Source organism: Rhinolophus sinicus, chromosome 3, assembly GCF_057876585.1.
Source record: "Rhinolophus sinicus isolate RSI-liver-muscle chromosome 3, RSI-T2T, whole genome shotgun sequence".
In the NCBI taxonomy this organism is placed as follows: domain Eukaryota; kingdom Metazoa; phylum Chordata; class Mammalia; order Chiroptera; family Rhinolophidae; genus Rhinolophus; species Rhinolophus sinicus.
Genome location: NC_142503.1, coordinates 134,788,234 through 134,807,988, shown reverse-complemented (window position 1 = coordinate 134,807,988; position 19,755 = coordinate 134,788,234). Strand labels below are relative to the sequence as shown.

At 39.9% G+C, this 19,755-nt stretch overlaps 1 long non-coding RNA gene across 1 annotated transcript in view; it reads left to right on the top strand.

Moving 5' to 3' along the window:
- Positions 1 to 13,311, top strand: part of LOC141570601 (uncharacterized) — a 680,999-nt gene extending 667,688 nt beyond the window's left edge. Inside the window, exon 5 of the long non-coding RNA XR_012494788.2 lies at positions 12,589 to 13,311. This is a non-coding gene — a long non-coding RNA (uncharacterized LOC141570601). The remainder of the gene's footprint in view (positions 1 to 12,588) is intronic.
- Positions 13,312 to 19,755: the final 6,444 nt, after the last annotated feature.

The window sequence follows — 19,755 nt, the reverse complement described above, 5'->3', positions numbered from 1 at the left end:
AACAATAGCTAAAGAAAGAGAAACAGGTTCTCTTCCTCTGTTGTTGTGGGAAGATAGAGGCTCAGAACTGCTGAGACCGTCTGGTTATCAGCCTAAGGATATAGGTGATGCACGTAAAGGGCAGAGCCAGGAGAACTGAAGGGAAGGAGAAACGCAGCCTGCCCCACCTCTTGCCAATGGCATAGCTTTATTCCCTTGTTGCTACAACCAGTTTGCATTGGGTTTTCTGTTACTTGCAGTCAGAAGCATTCTAACTGATTGCTTCTCAAACAGGCAGCCAAAAACCATGCATTTTACATATTAATTCATAGCACACTCCTTCTCAGAGCACAGCCATACAGGGCCCAAGTTTACACAAACAAATATGTAATCCCTCCTACCTTTTCTAAATCAGTGTCCCAGCCACATCTCCACAATGTGTCTATCTTTCTGAAAACAGGAAAAATAAATCCGAGTGAATCTTCCAAGATTTCTTAAGCCTCTTAAACCATCAGCAGAACCCAGCAAGTGCTCTTTTTGCTTTTGGAAGCACAGAATTCAAGGCCGGGGGCTGCCTCCATGTTGCTGCTGTAACCTCATCTCAGATCCACGTGTTGCAAATTTTAGTGCTCAAAAATGTCCTCTGAATTTTCCATTCTTCGCTTTCTAGAAAATCACCACCCAGAGGAGAATGGCACCATATGCATCTAATCCAGTGGCATGAGTGAAAATTATCTTATGATTTGTTACATGGTTTTATGGTCTTACTTCTAGCTGACCCATTTACCCTGGAATATGTAACCTAAAAGAAAATTGATGCTTTTAAGCTTCATTTTGCCTCCATATCAGGATAAATCCAGTTTGCTTGAGCTCTAAGGAACCTAGATAGTGAGTAGTAGGATCAAAATGAGTAACTCCCAACTAAAAATCAAACAGTGAACTTTTTATGGTACCAGATCAGTGTAGTCTTTTTTCTACCCTCCCTTTCCCACCTCATCTGCCCCAAGCTAACCATGATTTAATCTTATCAGGAGCTCTCAGGATTATGGTTCCAGTACCCTTTTGAATAGCTAGTGAGAGGAGAGACCAGGTAGTTTTCTACTACCCTAGATGATATAGAACCACAGATCTGGAGACATCTTTAGATAGTATCTAAAGAGCCAGGCACAGATAATGCCAGAGACGTGCTTAGGGTCACGGTGCTGGAAGCAAGTCCTTTGACTCTCAGCCCAGCCATACACTACGATGGCTCTCATGTAAAGTGGCTCTTAAAAGATGTATGAATGAATACATTACTCATTTTAATCTGTGAGGCAGCCCTTTGTTGCTTAATTTATCTCCATGAGAAACTAAGTACATCATATCTCAGCTTTATGGTTATTTAAAAACACTATTCATTTCGTATTTTAAGATATAGAAAGTTAAGTCACTGGTTTATCTTGCTATAGATTTCCTTAAAACATAAGAAATTGTCTTTTCTTGTGTTTATGAAAACTAGTAGTAGTGAAGATACAGGTTTTTCAGTGTGGTTTTCTTATTAGTCCTCTTATGCTGGGATTTGATCAACTAATACTGGTGGCCGTTGTGACTATGGTTTTCCAGCCCCTGTATGAGAAGCTTCTTTTGTCCATCCAACAACTATCAATCCTAGAAACCAACAATGGAGACACCTTGGCTATTTATAAATATAAGGTTTTATAGAAGATTTTTTAAAATCTAGATTAAGGACACATCAGTAAACTAATTCAGGTTCTTACCTTAATTTGTTGTGGTACCTTAAAAATTATTTTTCAATCTTTCCATTTTTCTAACTCTAAAGTGAGAATAATTATATTGGTGATACATTTCCAAACACTGCTGCAATAAATAATGACCATGAAACACATACTTCCATAGATTCATATTTTGTTCATCTTACATACATATGTGAATTTCATAAATCAGTGTGACAAAATAATCACACACACGGAGAGTAAAAAAAACAACTGGTATTTAGAAATCAAGTAATTCAAAGTAAAAATTCTGATCTCCTATAGGGTAGGTATCTCTATTTTTAAAGTTTGTGCTTAATTCAAAGTTGAAATAAGATCCTTAAAGAGAATCACTGGATTTCTTTTTGCAGAAATATTTCAAGACCAGCTGGCAATCAATCATATGTGAAAGATCATCAAGAATCCCTGAGAGTCTGATCAACAGGGAAGCAACAGGAGGAGATTATATCCAAGTAACATTTCCACAGTGCCTTCTCTCCTCTCCTGATGGTCCTTAGGGCCAGCTAAGCATCCAACTTAAGAAATGTGAAAAAAACCCAGCAGAATCTTATTAGCCATAGCCTATTAGTAATAAAAATAGTGAACACATATACTGATATATATAACAGACATTAAAACATAGAATGAAAAGACTAATATACTTCATTATACAATAAGTTTGAAAACTGAGATGATATGGATAAATTCACATGCAATTTTAACTTTCAAAACCTGACTTTAAAAGAAGTAGTAGATCTGAATCATCACATAATAATTATTAAAGAAATTTAATCAGTAGTTAAGAGTCATCCTCTAAAGAAAGTGAATATTACTTTAGAGTAAAGCCTTTCAAAATTTTAAGAAATAGAGATTTCAACCACATATCAATTTATTTAGAGAATAAAAATAGAGAAACCTCCCCTAATTGTAATTCATTATATGAAACCAATATAACCTTGTTACCAAGAATAGGCAAAGATGATTTTTTTAAAAAAATTAAGGAAAAAAAAAAAGAAAAGAAAGGGAAAGACTGGTCATTCTCTTGTATCAATAGAAATTCAAAAATCCTAAGCAAAATATTTTTTAACCTAAACCTAGCTGTGTACAAAAAAGATAGTATCATGATCCACTTGTATGTAGTCCAGAAACACAAGAGTAGTTTAATATTAGAAAAACTATAACTGAAATTTCCCAGAAGAGAGTAAAGGGGAAAAAATGACCATTTTATTACATATAGAAATACCACTTTAAAAAGTTTAACACTCATTTGTCAAAAAAAAAAAACAGCTAGAAAACTAGGCATGAGGAGAAAAAACTTCTTTAACCTGATGAAGATTATTCTCAATTCACTACAATAAACAGGAGTCTTAACGGAGAAATGCTAGAAAACATCATTTAAATTAGGAATGATGTCCACTACTTAAAAATGCTTCTTTCAACACTGTTCTGGAAATCTGGTGCTAGAAAAGGCAATAAGACCAAAAGAAGAAAAACAAGGAGGAGGAGCAGAAAGCAGAGGTGAGGGAGCTGGAGTGGGGAAGGTGGAAAAGGAGGAGAAAGAGAAGAAAAGAAGGGGGAAAAAAAGAATCAAAGTCATAGGATGGGAAAGAAAGAAGTAAAACTGTTATTTTCTGAAGTCTACACTATTATCTACATTGAAGGCCCAAAGAACTTATAGACAAGTTGATATATGAGAGAGATGAACGAAAGATCACTGGGGACGTAATGGAGTTGGGATGTGGGTTATCCATACAGAGAAAATGAAAATGAATTCTTACCTCACTTCTACACACAAAAATCAATTCCCTGTTAGTTAAAGATCTAAGTACAAAAAAGAAAAAAAGATAATTCAATTTATTAAAGTATTTTACAGAAACAAATCTTTATAACTTTAGGCTATGAAGGAATTTTTTATACAAGACAGAAAAAGCACCAGCCATAGAGAAAATATATATAAGTTAAAATACAAAAAAATTTAAAACTTCTGTTCAGCAAAACACATTTCAAATAAAGACAAAATGACCAAGTATTAGAGAGGATGCGGATAATAGGGTAACTTACATGCAACCTGCGGGAGTATAAATCAATACAATCACTGGAAACATAATTCACGTTATCTTGGAAAGTTAAACAATTGCATACCAAAAAATCTCACAATTCACTGGATTTATATTCACGCTAAATCTAGAAAACTTTTTTGCACATAAACATCAAGAGATAGATACCAGAATACTTATAGCAGCACTCTTTATAATAGCAACAACAATAAAAATAGTAACAACCTAAACAATAAAAGATAAATAAATTGTGTTAGAGTTACACAATGGAATATCAAGCAGAAATAAAAAGGAATGAACTCCACATAGAAAAAAAATTCATCTTAAAAATGCAATGATGAATTTTAAAAAATCCAGAAATGAAACAATATATTGTTTAGGAATATATATATATATATATATATATATATATGTATATATGTATATATGTATATATGTATATATGTATATATATATGTGTGTATATATATATACACATATATATGTATATATATATATACACACACACACACATATATATCACAAATATATAGTAGAGAGAGAGGTAAAGATATATATTAATAATATATATTCTATGTTATATATGTTGTAGCTTATATAAAACGCATATAATTCAGGAATACATACACACAAAAATATATTTTAAAAAAATTCAGGATGGTAGTTACTCCAGGAAGAAGCAAACATATGAGCATATAAAAATTCCCTTTCTTAAATTGGGTGGCTAATTCACAAATGTTACTTTTATTATTATACTTTGTAACAGCTAAATATGTTACACATATGCTTGTGTATGTAACAAATATTTTACTAAACATAAAAGCAAAAAGATAATAAGTAGTCATTCTTAAAAACAGAGTAATGTTATGACTCAGACACTGGGATATAACAGATAGAAAAGTGGACTATTCAGCCAGAGGAACAGAAAATGATTAAAGATAAGATAGAATTTGTCATGAAGATCATGACAAAAAGTTCAAAAAGCAAGAGAGGCTTTGGATGTTAACTTAAATACATTTATACCCTTCAATCTATGTCCATTTAAGAAAATAATCCTGAGTTTTGAAGACCTTTATGTACAAAAGTGCTCATTACAGAATTGTATATAAAAATTAAAAAATAAATTTGTGCCCGATAATAGTGTAATGGAAAAGTGAATTATGACACTTAATTGATGACATCTAGATTAATAGTCATAAAGAATTTGAATGCTTAACTAGGATGCAAATTTTATGCAAAGTACAATTGCAACTACGTAAAAGGAACTATACATAGAAAAAATGCAAAATATACACTAAAATTTTGATAGCAGCTGTGCTTGTATATTTTGTCTATCAGTGATTTTTTCTTTTATGTACTTTTCACATTGTCAAATTGTCTTTAGTGAGTATGTATTACTTTTAACACAAAAAAAAATTTTAAAGATACATTTCTTAATGCTTTAAACTGGGTAGAAGATCAAGTCAATCAAAATGTGACTAATGGATTGGCAGAAAATGATCAAAAAACCAGAAGTCATAATGAAGGTCATAATGAAGACAGAATCGTTTGTTTGAATAAAGTATAAAGACATGGCAGGTTAAAAAAAAGAAAGAAAGAAGAAGAAAAAAGACAATATCTATATTTGAGATCTTGAAAGTAATTTTAATTTCCAAGTATAGCTGTAATTGTGGATGGCTAAAATGAAGATATATGCATACGCGTGCACACACACACGTGAATAGCGATGGATTTTGATGTGGAGTGGTCAAAAAAAAGTGAACCAAGTGAAGATGTTTAAGGTCAGTGGCAAGAGTAGCTTGAATGACAAGAGCCAGACTTGTATAAATTTTTAGTTTGGATTTCAAAAAAGAGATACAAGTAATTATCAGCATTACCATGGTAAATTGTACTTAGGCATCATATTTATCAATTACATTTGAAATATAAATGACCAATTTTGTGATGAATATGTAGAAATAACCTGTTTTAGTTGTGTTATATTTATCAGTATGTCCAACTATATATATATATATATATATATATATATATATATATATATATATATATATATATATATAAACGTATTCTGGGTTCTGAAATGAATGGCCCTACTTTCTTCTCCATGCATAGGTCCCAACTCATTTTTCAAAGTATATGTTTATATCTCAAATAAGCCTGGTCTAACTCATTATATAAATAAGGCCTAACCAGTAAAGTACATTAAAGCAACCCTCTTTGAAGGTAACATTTTCCAAGGAGTCTGTGTAAAATATCATCTTTTAAATGTATCCCTCTTTTCCTGTCATACACTCTAGTCACCATAAGAAACATTATCTCAAATTTTCTGAGTTTCCACATATACCTCAGACAACTTACCACAGTAAAGTGTAATACAATATTACATGTTGGTTTTCTCTTTTTGTTTTATTGCTAATATTTATGTTTGTATAAGCTAAATATTAATAAACTGATATCGTCAGTAATTTACAAGGATTTGGAAGGCTAGAATGTAATTGGACTGAGACAGACTTCTCTTTGCTAAGACTCAATTCTGACCCAGGAAGGCCTCTTCTCCTGGCAAAGCTCCCCACCCTACTCAACCTCACCAAGGCTCCTGTATGCACCTAGGCATATTTCTACCTTTATTCATATCACAGTCTGTTGATAGACCTACTTCTGTTTCACTCTCTGAACCCATTGGAACAGGGAATATATTTAATTAATCTTTATATGTTAGCACTCAGAAGAGTTCCTGAAGAGTATTACAGGCTCAACAAATATTTGTTTGACTGACTGAATGAAAGTAGGAATTAACGGCTGAATGATTTCCATCACGTTGTTAGTATTATCAAGTTGCAGAATGTCTGTGGGCCAGAACTTAGTGTTCTGGTTCTATATGAATTCATAGCTCAGTAGTATATTGTAAAGAATTATAAAGCTCAAACCTAATCTGCACTGATAATCTCAAAATCAGCCATTATTTGAAAATTAATTCCGGTATACCCTATATGCCTTCGAAACATTATGATGCCCTCTGGTAAAACTTCCAGTTATATGTCCATAAATGTCCATAAATTTGTTTTTAACCTGTCAAGCACACATTGCTCCTCCTGTAACATACCTATTTGATTCTTAGTGAGATCACTGGATTCTAGATCACAACAACATGCTTTATTTCAGCAATAATTTAGCAGAGGCAAACCCAGGGCTACATGGAAAGATGCTTATTATCTCCTACATCTCTGCCTCTGAGTCATCTAACCCTTTTTCCAACATCTCTGACAAAAAGATCTCCCTCCTCCCCCATCTGTTTTGCTCAACAAGCTGCTGTGGAAAGAGCAGTGAACTGAGAGCTGCTAGTGCAGGGACTTGGTCCCAGGGTTGTTGCTATCTTAAGTTAATTAGACTTTGAATTTATACCTTAACCGCTCTGGGCCTCCGTTTCCTCATATATAAACAGAGGAGGTTGTAGCAGATAACAATTGTAAAAGAATAACTAAAAGTTCTGTTTATTAAGCCTTTTTTTATATGGAAGGAACTGTGCTTTGTGCTTTATATACATTATCTCATTTAATTTTAATCATCCAAGCAGTTTATAAAGTGTATCAGTCAGGGTCCAGCAAGAAACAGATGGTGCATATCAGATTGGATAATTTGAGGAGTGCTTCATAAAGGAACTACGTAAAAATGTGTGAGCAAGGTGTTAGGAAACCATAAGGGACAATGCAGTGCCCCAAGGCTAGTAATGGAGAGGAAAGCAGTTACCTGAACCCAGAAAGAGAGAGAGAGCTCTGTGAAGAGCGCTCTGGAGCTGTGGTGGGGGTGCAGCCAGCCCTCAGAGACCTTGGGATCAATACTCGGACCTCACTCTAGCCATTCTGGGCAAACCCAACAGGAAGCAAGAGCCAAAGTGGCATTCTGAAACCATGCATGCCAGCTTCCAGGACCAGAGAACAGGATGGAAATAAGTAGAGTGGATCAGCAGGAGCCAACAGAAGATATCCAGTAACATTAAGTACAGTTATCCTGATTTTATACATGAGATTACTGAGGTTCAAAGAGGTGAAGTGGCTTACTTAAGATTGCACAATTAGCACAGGGCAGAACCAGGAGTCAGCCCCTTCCTGTCAGAGTCCAGAGCCTTGGCTCCTAACTGCTCCCCAACCCAGAGTCTCTTTCTGTGGAAGGTTAGAAACAGCCTTTAGAAGTGATCTAATTTAACCCTCTCCCTTACAGATGTGTGAAAGAGCTGTCTTTCCATTTAGGGCATGAGCTTTGCAGAGACCTCAGTCACCTTTGAAAAGCTAGTGGTCTGTATGGTCCTTCTTTCTGTTTCTATACTTATGGTTTATATCCTGACATGTAATTTTGATTTATAACACTGGGAGGGAAAAAGTCATTAGACAGTTACAGGGAGAGAATAGCATTTTTTATTAATTAAAAAAAAAGTCTCTTTCTTCTGACATGCTTTCTGAATTAAGCACAATTAAAAGATTTTTATTTTCCAAAGAGTAACCTAGTGTGTAGTGTGGGGAGTAGAGGAGGGAGTAAACTGATGATTGGATTTTTCTAGTTCACGTGCTACAATTAGAACACAGCCCAAGACTATGCCAAATGTGTTCCAGTAGACTGTGGAAGAAGTGAGCAGAATGCAAGATGTTTAAATGAAGTGAAACTAAAAACTAGTGTTAAACATATTCTTCAATATCCCTGTGAGGACCCTTAAGATAAGCAAAGGAAAGGAAATTCTCATAGAGTGAGTAGTCAGAGGTTGTTAATTACTCCTTGTGTGAGAATTAAATTTGCTTAAGAGGGAAGACTGTAGTAATTATCTGAGGTCAAGGGGCCCGTCCCCAATCTGTCTGCTCCTCTGTCAAATAGAGATAAAAAGTCCTACTCAGGACTTTTAATAAAGGAGAATTCTTCCCGCTTAAGCACTTCCTGACCTACAAACAGGTTGTGATCCCAGAAAGTCTGTAACTTGGTTATTGGGAATATGAAACAAATCTTTTACAAGCCATGCTGTTATAAAATGTGACTCAGGGCTGCACCAGCCCTTAATGCCTGTTTAAATCCAGAATCTAATTCAACTAGATTTGCAACGGTACTTCCTGGTATGAAGCAAGAAGTGACAATACTGAGAACTTGGCCTGGCCCCATCCCAGGTCAACTCCTGCACCGGGCCTGTTGTCATTATCTCTCAGAAGTCATAACTCTAGTGCCTTCAGGCCCAAAGCAAGAATGGGACTTCAAGTTTCAGGCTGGCTGGGGTGGTGGCTTGGGTAGCCATTTCTGTTACTCACAGGACTTGAGGAAGCTGTTATGGATGAACAGTGAGTGTTTGGCCCAGATGTGCTTCACCTTGAACTCAAATGCCGTTTTTGTTTGATTTTTACGCCGGAGTACATGATTTATCCTGTATTCCACCTTTTAAGGAAAAATAGTTACATTTTTGTTTTGATTGTTTGACAAACTTCCCAAATTCAGCAGAATGTCTGCCCATGAGTAATGAGGTGCTACAAGTTAAGAAAAGGGTCATTTTAATTACTTTCTCAAAGACTATCAACATAGCCCAAGAGAACATTCTCAGGAGAAAAAGTTCAGTTTGGTGCTTGGTTTTTAACTAGCTAGTTAATCATAAGAAATCTCAAACAAAACAAAACAAAACAATAAAAACCTGGGCATAGGATACCTTTTCCAAGAAAAGTGATTTTCCTACCGTTGAAGCCTAGCTGAGCAGGTTTTTAGATTACTTAATACTCATCAACAGCTTCAGCATGTCTTGGTATTGAGTGAAAATGGAGTTGGGGTGGAATAAGGGGGCAGAAATCCCAGTGACAGGTGGTGAACCAGTGCTAAGCAATCCCTGTTCAAACAAGCCTTGTGTGTGTAAAAGCCAACCTCTACTACATGAGTGATTGGGAGGTGACAGGGGCTCATATTTAGGCCCTCCAAAGGTAAAGAATGATGAACTTACTCCAAATTCGCTTCTACATTGGCTGATTTAGTAATTTTCCTGGTAATTTCCCCAGATTGGGGAACTGAAAATAGGGGTAAAGTGGCATCTAATAAACCTATCGTTTAGGATATGTGGTTATTGGGGGGGGTGGGGTGAAGAACCAGAAAGATAAAAGAAGAGGAGGAGAAATGAAAGAGGGAAAATAGAACAGAAGATGGGGGGGGGGGGAGAGAGAGAGAGAGAGAGAAAAGAGAAACAGAGAGACTGCCAGTTAACTTCATATCCACAGGAATCCACCCACTCTGCTTCTGTTGTTGCTTTGTTTATGCAAAGTTAGCCCGGCTGACAGTGAATGAGCTGAGATCCACGATGAAGAAGGCAAAAATGATTTTTTAAATGTAAATGAAACTAAAATACACCACACACACACACACACACACACACACACACACACACACACACACACACACACACACACACCACTCCTTTGGGTCGGGGCAATCCCAGCCTGCAGAATTTGAAATGAAAACACGCTGAGATGGGGCGGGTGGGAGGCCCAGCAGCAGCGGGGAGCGTTGTCGGTGACCGAAGGAGCTCTGGTGAATATCAGGTTCGGATTAGTGACAACTCAGAAGTCACGCCGGCGGTTGGGGGAGGGAAGTTTGCCAAGGTCTCTGAACTCGACCGAAGAGAGAGCAGCTTCCCCTGGCGCCGGGCGGAGCTGGGCGTAACCAGAGAGACCTCTGTCCAGCCCGAGCGAGCCCCGCCGTGTTGACACCCCGCCCAGAGATGGAGTTTGTCAGCGATCATAAAATGGGAATTGATTATTCCAGCCACCATTGATTAGGGAAGAATGCTTACTGCAGCAGCGGGGGAAAGGTTAAGAGGAAATTGACCTTCTTCCTAGGTGACATAAAGTCATTAGGTAAATGAGATATTCACACAGGAGTTTTAAAAGGTCATGCTCAATTTTTATTGGTAACCTGAAGAGTCAACCTGAAGCTTCGGCTTGGAGCAGGGACCCTGCTTTTCCGGACCGGTGGACCGACAGGAAGGGAGCTTTCTGGATTCTCTAGGCAGGGGCCAGGGTGGGGAGTGGGTTGCAGTCTTGGGAGGATGACTTTGGAATTGGCGGGGATCTTGGGACACCGATCTTTGTACCTCCTGCCTGACCCGTGGGTACGTTTCTGTGTAAACGTGTGCGCCTGTGTGTCACTCTGGGGGTCTGCGCTTCGCGCCGGCGCCTCTCGGTTCCAGTCTCCCGCCAGCAAAGGGGTACTGGGCAAAGGCGGACAGCTAAAACCTGTTACCCTACCAGAGCCGGCCACGTCTCACACAGAATGAAAGTGTTTTGTTTTGGGTTGTTGTTTTTTTTTAAAGGATTGAGTGAGAGATGTATTTATGCACATATTTATCCCCCTAATTATAGGAATTAATCCTCTTACTTATGACTAAAAGGTAATGTCGAAGGACGTCCCTTTGATGTGGAAAAGTATCATTTGTGACCCACATTCAGACTGATTAAGGAATAATTGTTGTTAAACGCTTTACAAGAGGAGAGTGTTTAATTGAGGGGCATTTGTAATTTTACGGCTTAGCACAAAATTAAACGTAATTAAAAACTCAGAAATTCCAACTGATTTTCCAATTATTTTTATTGTCTGAGCTAATTGTTACACAAGGGTATCACTTCTCCCCAAAGGCATTAAAAAAAAAAAAAAAAAAGGCTACCATACCTATCCTAGATATTCGCCAAGAGGATTCTCCAGGTAACCGCCAGGTAAGGGACCTTCCTCACTCCCCTTCCCTCGCTTCGCGCCCCTCCCTCCCCTGCTGTAATTAAGCGTTTCAGCCATTCTCCCCTTTCTCCGAGTTCCTGTAACACCTTGGGATGTGAGAAAGTGATGGCAGTTCTCTTCTGCAGATCATTACAGCAAAACTGGAAAGTTGATGAATTTCTTGAAGTAACACTTGTCATACATGGCGGAGAGATTAAAAAAACCAAGTAAACACAGCTCTCTGGGGGCAATCCCTCGATGCCTCTGACTTCGACTGTGTGGCAGGAGGGAGATAACACGCAAACACGAACTGGGAGATGTTTATAAACGTGCACACGAAGACATACAGATGCACGCAGGAAACTTTCTTTTGCTATTTATTTATTTATTTATTTATTTATTTATTTATTTATTTATAGGCAAGTATGGGTGTGAACAAGCTTCTCAGTTGGATTCTGGATTTCTTTCTCTTTCTTTTTTTCCTAATGCTGGGCTTGACGGCATAAAACCAATCTATCTTTGCCTATGTAGCTTCTCTCAATGTCCAAATAGGTTTACTTAAATACATTAAAAGGTTTATAAAAAGTTCTGTGTTATGGAAATGAAAGCACATCCTTAGAGCTAGTCCAGAAGTGGCCTTGTCTTTCCTATCAGAGTTGGAGGGGATCCTAGGGGGGTGGAAAGCATAAAATTAGGCCAAATGTGAATTTATAAATTTCAATTAGTACAGACTGAGACTGTGGAGCGATGGAATGTTTGTTTTTCAGTGTCTAATTTCTCTGTGATTTTTAGACCAGAGACTATCCTAAAACTTAGGGTTTAGTGGATTCACGCTTTCTATCTGACTTTACCATCCACCCCCCATAAAATAAATGATTGCCTCTTCTCTGACGTGCCAGGTGAAAATGGGTAGAATTAAAACTGTCAATTCTACTTCCAACTTGTGTCTTTCCATTGAGTTCAAAAGCTTTTAAAGGTAAAACGTGCTGATCATTTATATGTATAATTTCTTTTTCTCCTATCACGGCTTTGAAGGAAAAAGAAAGGAAAAGTATTTATATTTCCAAATTCAAATCTTCCAGGAAATTTGATGATGGACCCAGACACGTGTGAGAATGTCTGTCCAACGCAAGCTGGTTTATACGAGGACCGCCAAACAGGTACAGTGAAGTCCGGTTTTTCCGTTTTTCTATCTAAATGGTTTATTTGGAACTGAGATATGGATATTTAAACCTGAAGCTTTCCAAGGGCTACAATACTATTTTGTAGGAAATATTGGAGTAGGCAGAGTTGAGAAGAAAGGAGGAAGGCTGGCTCCCTTTGCAAGTTACAAATGGTGAAAAAGACATGTAATCCGATGTGGAAAATTGAGTGAAAGAGGCAGTGCACACTTTAGCTTAGGCAAAGATTGCTGAATTCTTTGAAGAAACTGACACGGATTTTCCAGAGATGGGAGGAAAGAGAGAGGTGGGATGGGGGTGGGGGAATCCTAGGGTGGACATTTTATGTAAATGAGTAAATTCGAAATGTAGTACAAATCCGGTATAGTAAAACTGACAGTTCTGACAGTATTGACAACATAAATATATGTTTGAACACTGCACTTTCAGACACTTAACCGATGAAGCAATAAAAAAAATTTGACTACAATATTTCAAATAATCGACATTGATGTTTTGATACATCATTTTTATATTCCGAATCGATCTATCACTCTGGGGCTGGTCAATTTTAAGTAAAAATGGGCTGCAATTATTTGCACCTTGGTTAATGATAACCTAATAACAGTCCTCAATTAATTACACCCGAACTGTGCTTTCTGCCTTCAGCGTGCGGGGGGAGGAAGGGGGGGATTCTCGAAGAACAGAATCTCTGGTTGTGTCATCCTCCGGGCTCCTTTCGATTCTAGGATTTCAGAGTTAGGAAGGGGTCTTTGTCTAATGATCACAGACACTGCAGTCTGAAGTCCCCTCACTTCAAGTAACCACTGACTGGGTCCTCACTTTTACTTTGCAAGGTCGTGAGTCTAACCCTCCTCCAGGCCCCGTATCTTTCCCCCTGTTTCAAGGACTAAACGGAAGAGATTTGTTCAAAGGGAGGATTGGAGAGTTCTCGAAGGCTGTGTGTCAGAGAGAGAGAGAGAGAGAGAGAGAGAGAGAGAGAGAGAGAGAGAGAGAGAAAGAGAGAGAGAGAGAGAAGAAGGAGAAGGAGGAGAAGAGAGAGAATTTTAAGAGAGTATCTAAAGCCCCCAGTCGTAGTTGAATTTCTTCTTCGCTCCATCCCTTCCGACCGCTCCCCACATAGGATTAAGGGTTTACAGGCTGCTTTTTTTTTTTTTTTTTAAAATAAAAGGCACAAATAAGAAATCAGACAAATCTCTGCGAGAAAGAAGGGCAGATGCTGGTGAGTACTGCATCCTCACGCGTGCGTTCCGCAGTCCCTGACTGCTGGCTTTCTCCTCTTTGCCCTGTGAGCTTTCGTATTCCCACTTTCTCTCCACTTCTCTCCAAATTTGGTGTAGTAGTGGTAGTTGGAGGTGGGGGTAGGATGAAGCTAGTTCATTTAAAGAAAGGAAAAGAAATCCTGGACAGGCCCAGAATACAAACTCGAACAGTTCGTTGTGATGCACGGACCGTCCCCGCGGGGCGGGCGGGCGGGAGGGTCGGGGGGTCGGGAAGGCTCCCCCACTCCACCTCTCTCCCGAAAGCCGAGCGCCACGCTGTGCTGTTCCCACCCCTGTGAGGCTCCGACCCTTCCTCTCATTCGCACTGAGACTCGGCCTCCTGACCTTAAAACTTAGCTGGGCTCCACTAGCCGGGATCCCAAGGTCTGATTTCTTTCCTCCCAACTTCACAAACACAGTTTTAAGCCCCTCCAAACCACCGCCAGCGGAGACGCTGAGACTTAAACAACACGTTCAGCAATATTAAGATGCTAATCAAAGGCAAAGGATGTGGGTGACCCACGCTGGATGAAGGCGGGAGCCCTAGAAGAGCTCGGTTGCCGGAGCATCACCTAGTTCCGTGGGTGTCTGCCTCTGACCCGGTAATTCAAAGCCTCACGAGCTGGACGTGCAGTTAGAAGCTAGAGAAGGGGCAACAGAAACAGAGAAAAGGAGACAGGATCAAGATAGCGGAAGAGACAAGAGAAAGAGAAGGAGAGAGAAAGAAAGAGAAGAAAGGGAGGGAGGAGAAGAGTGCGTTGAAGGAGCCACAGACTTCGAGAGCGAGCGCACGTCGCATTTGGAGCCCCGCCAGATAGCGCTAGAGGGCTATTTATTGAAATACTTGCCTTCTGCCGACGAAGCAGCTAAAATTGGGAGAAATAAGAAACAAGACAGAGTAAAAGGAAAGAAAGTACAATGATTCCACTCTTATCTTCTTTAAGAAGGTAAACTGTGGGGTGCTCTACTGTTACTAACTGGGGGTTATAATATGGAGGATATACGGTAGAAAGCCTAAGTGGGGGGAAGGACCAAAAAACCAAAAACAAACAAAGGTCCTTTTCCCTCTCTAGATCCAAACTAGGAAGGGAGTAAGCAGAGTTATCAGCTAAGGAAGCAAGTGGAATTCTTCCTAGTCCAACTTTCTGATCTGCTGGTTACACTGCCAAGAAGGTCAAAAACAGTTCACAGGGATGAGCTGAGGTTGATAGAGAAGAGATGTTTTTAAAGTAATAGATGGCTGCAAGGGGGTGGGGAGGGAGAGGCAAACATGTTATTGGAAACGCCAAATAAAATATATATCAAAAATTCCAACTGTCAGCTAGCAGGTCTGGAGCAGAAAAGAGCCCCTCCACCTTTGTCCAAGTGATGCGAGGTTCAGGGGTGTTTCTGCAGGGCTGCAATCAAACTCCTTGAATAACAATTTATAAATACTCTGGGAAGCTGGAAGAAAAGAGCTAGACTACAAAAATTCACTGTTGCACTCCAAACCCAAAGGACAGTGAAGCAAATGAAGAGAGAAGACCTCTTGACAGAGGTGGACTCCAAAGAGAGAGAGAGGAAGAATAAAATAATTTGATCCTTTTTACTTGCTCAAGTCAGTAATGCAAGAAAGAAAACTTCTTTCAAATAATACTTTAAAGTATTGATTTAGTTTTATACTAAAACCCCTGGTATCTCACACATCTAGCTTCTCATTTTAAATTGCACTTTCATCTGAAGGACTTTTTTGAATCAAAGTAATAATTAATATCTTTCTTCCAAACCAACAAACAGAACCTCCACAAATAAAAATTAACCTCAGAGTCCAAAAAATCTGCTTAATCTCAGATACTTCAATGCAAAACATTAACTGAAGTTACAAATAAGATTAAGGTTGGATTTATTTGCTCCTCTAGCAAGGCGTCAATTGTTCTAACTGTTGTAAGAAGACAAAAAGGATTTAAAGCCAGCGATTTTAATACACAGATTAACACTTCAGACCTCACAGTTCTGAGGAATTTGGAGTTATCTGTGCAGAAGACCTATAACTTTCTAGGAAAAAGAAAACAGGTGAAAAGACAGGCACACAGGCTTCTTAAGAAAGGTGGGCAAATTCATCTAAACTAGAGTCTAGGTTCATAAAACTCATTTCAAATTAAATCCTCTTCAGGAAGCCAATACCCTTTAAATTAAGTAACTATAGCGGGATTCAATTATTCTTTTTTATCTTGAATGTTACCTATAATAGCATTCCACATTGAGACCAAAAAAGAGAAGGAAAAATAGAAAAGAAGCAGTTCTCAGAAGTCTTGGGGATGCTTCAATAAGAAAGAAGTGATTAAAAACAGACTCTTAAATTTGAGAGGCTGGATTCCCCCTGCCATTCACCCCCACCCGATCAGGTCCCCTCCCTTTCACCTCTTTTTTTAATGCAGTGCCCCCACCCCCACTCCAGAGCTAAGTAGCCGATTTGGGATTCTGAAGAAATAGGTTTCAGCATCCATATTTGTTCTGGGGCACTTGTAAAATGCGATTTGTAGAGGGTCTTTAGCCTTCTGATTGTCTTTGAATTGTTTTTACTGAAACAGATCTTTTGCAGTTAATGAGTCCCCACGCAGCTGGACAGCTCCTCTCGGACACTGAGAACTCTAACCCCAAAATGACCCCAATTTGACACCGCAAGATGAAATTTTACCGCCTGTTAAAACCATTTCCAGCCTGGGCAAAAGGAGCTGACTGTTGATGGAGGTGTGTGCTTCCTCCTGAGACCCTCATCTCACGCCTATCTCCGGGGCCTGCCCCACCTACTTTTGCTTCACCCCAAATGTTGGAGAGCAGATGAGCATCGCAGCCTGGGTAAGGGTGTCGAGGATGAAAATGGAGCATCAGCAATGTACTATCAGGCTAGAAATCAGAAAGTGTGCGTACCTCACTGTTTTGCACACGCTTCTATTGGACTGAAAAATTGAGGGTGGGGGGGGGGGAGACCAGGAAGTTCTTAAATGTTTTTCAGCTCTATTAATAAAACATCAGCAACTTAGTGATTAAAAGTAACAGTCCTTTGAATTAAACAGATTGACCGAGAACCTACACCCTGCATTACCTCCAACTTGATTTTGTGTGTAATCCACTGCCCTGTGAGGCTATTTTGAACTAACAGTTTCACAAATGACATGCAACTAGGTAAGTGAAATCTCTTTAAATCGCATGAAATTCGGGGTTCTTCCCTTTGGCAATTGGTGAATTTTTAAATGCCACAGATTTTCCTCTTGTTAAAACTAAGGCATCACTCTTAACTAAACTTTGGAGTTGAAGATGATTGTTTTCTTTTTTAATAGTATCTTAAAATGTACTATTTCTCTCTCCCCTTTGCATCAAACCAGATTGCCCCTGTTGTTTGCATTAATGTATTCAATAAAATGGAAAAGAAGTTACAAAATATTACAGAGAGAGTGTGTGTGTGTGTTCAGGTTTTAAATGCCTTCTGCATCGCCCAAAGGATGAAAACACATAAGAATAGATTTTAAACATTTTTTCTTTTATAAAACCCAAGATTATCACGGAATAATCAACTCATTATGAACTTTACAACTGTTTGAAAATATAGAAATCATCTATCGGTCTGAATTGTTTTTACTCAGATGCACTGCCTCGGAAGAAACAGTTAAAAAAAATACTAGTGCAGTTTTTCTAAATAGAGGCTGTAGGGATGCTAACGCCACAGTATCACTATGGGGAAAAAAAAGAAAGCGGTGGCAAAAGCAGCAGAAGGTAGTAACACCGAATCTTTAAACTCTGAGATGCTGAGGTTCGATTGGAAGTTGATCTTTACAAAAGGAGCGTTTATCAAGGAAATTGAGTTTGTTTTTTAAAAGAGAATTGCCGCTTACTATACAGGACATTTAAAACAACAATAATCCCACTGGCAACAATAAACACGCACGATTGAAAATAAGAACAATTAGAAGAGTAAAAACTGAAAAACTGAGTATAAACTTCTCAGCTAGCGGCGCTGCACGGGGAACTTGGATCCACCAATATCAAGACCCCTGCAAAGTCCAAAACGCTCCGCAGCGAGACCAGATTGTTTTTTCCCCCCTGCTCTCATCCGTCCCGCCCCGACTAAACTGAATAGGCTTAACTGCCGCTTGAAATAAAATTCTGGAAGGCAACTTTTTCTTTTCTTTTGCGTCTTCTTTTCTTTGTTACTCACCTGTTCTCATATGTCGACGAGCAACTCAGCAACAAATAAGAAGAATGCTTTTAATCTTGGAGTTCTTCTAGGAAAAAAAAAAGAGGAGGTGGAGGGGGAAGGACTCTTCCCCCAACCTACAGGTTTCTTACCCGCTCTTCCACGCTTAAGCCTGGCATAAGAGTGGCTGAAAACCTGGACTAGATTCTCCTCCCCCAAGCTCCGCGCGCCGACGGTCACTGCTCAGGCCACCCTGAAAAATACCTCGCGGTCCGCAGCCCAGCTCCCTGGCGTCGCACTACCCACGCTTCTGCCAGGCCCTCCGCACTATCTTTATATATGTGAGGGCCGATTTCCCGCAGACATCATTGTTATGATGGCTCATTTAATCAAACTGTTTAATTGCTCTGGTAATCACTATTATCATCACAGGTGCTCAATCATTCATCATTTTTGGAGGGCTTTATTGACCTCCGGAGCTCATTCCCCAGCCCTATTAAAACCGGGCCAAATTTCTCCAACTCCACTTGGAGTCTCTGCAGGCTGCGATCTAAGCGCAGTTGATTGTAGCCCGAAAGAAGCTTACAGTGAAGCAAAAGGGGCCAAAAAAAAAGAAAAAAGAAAAAAGAAAGAAAGCTCATCCGCCCTTCTGTCATTCTCTCTCTCTCTCTCTCTCTCTCTCTCTCTCTCTCTCTCTCTCTCTCACACACACACACACACACACACACACACAGAGTATTCTCGCTGCGCCCCCCATTCCCCGGGAAGTCGGGACAAACCGGCGCACGGAAGATATGCTACTTTCTACTCTTCAGAATGGATTTAAAGTTGGAGAGGGAGGCGGCTGTTGAGGAACAGTCTGTTTTCGATTCTCTGGGCAGGGGACCATTAACGCAGGCGAGAGAGAGGAGTTGGGAAGAGGGCTCACTCCGAGCGCTGGGCCAGGCTGCTGAGCTGCCTGGAGCCGAGGGGCGGCGGGGTCTGCTGCACGGCGCGCGCTTGGTGACCGTAGCTCCGCCCCTAACTCCGGCTCAGAGTGATTGACGCGCGGCCGCCGGGAAACCCACGGTGCGGAGGTAAGGCAGGGTGCAGCTCCGGCCAGCGATTGGGCGACACACCGGCCAGAACTACTTTCTTTACAAACAGTGTAGGATAGTTACCTTGCTACCCCCGCACACTCCTTTTCCATTTTGGAAAAGTTTATCCAGAGTCGGCCCAATCTTCCAGATCCAGCGAAACTGCCCCGTGTGATTAACACAGCCATTAGCTGGCGTTGCGGCGCCCGGGCCTCTGTGCCCCAGGCGACTACAACAAAGCTGGGCAGCGAGTGACGGCCAATCCTCCTCGTCTGGCATCCTCTCTCTCCCTTCCTCCCTCTCTGCCTTTTCCTCCCATGCTACCAGCTCTAAGTGAGCTCCACTTCAGAGGTGCATACCAGTGCCGCACGCGCGCACGCACACACACACACACACACACACACACACACACCTTTGGCGAAATCGGACAACATCGAACACCCAAACGACTACCTCCCCATTTCCTCCCACCCGATTCCACCGCGGCCCCCAAGGATTCTCCAGGGTGACCCTTGTCCGCTTCGCTAGGAGGGAGTGCTCTGAGTTAAGCTGGTCT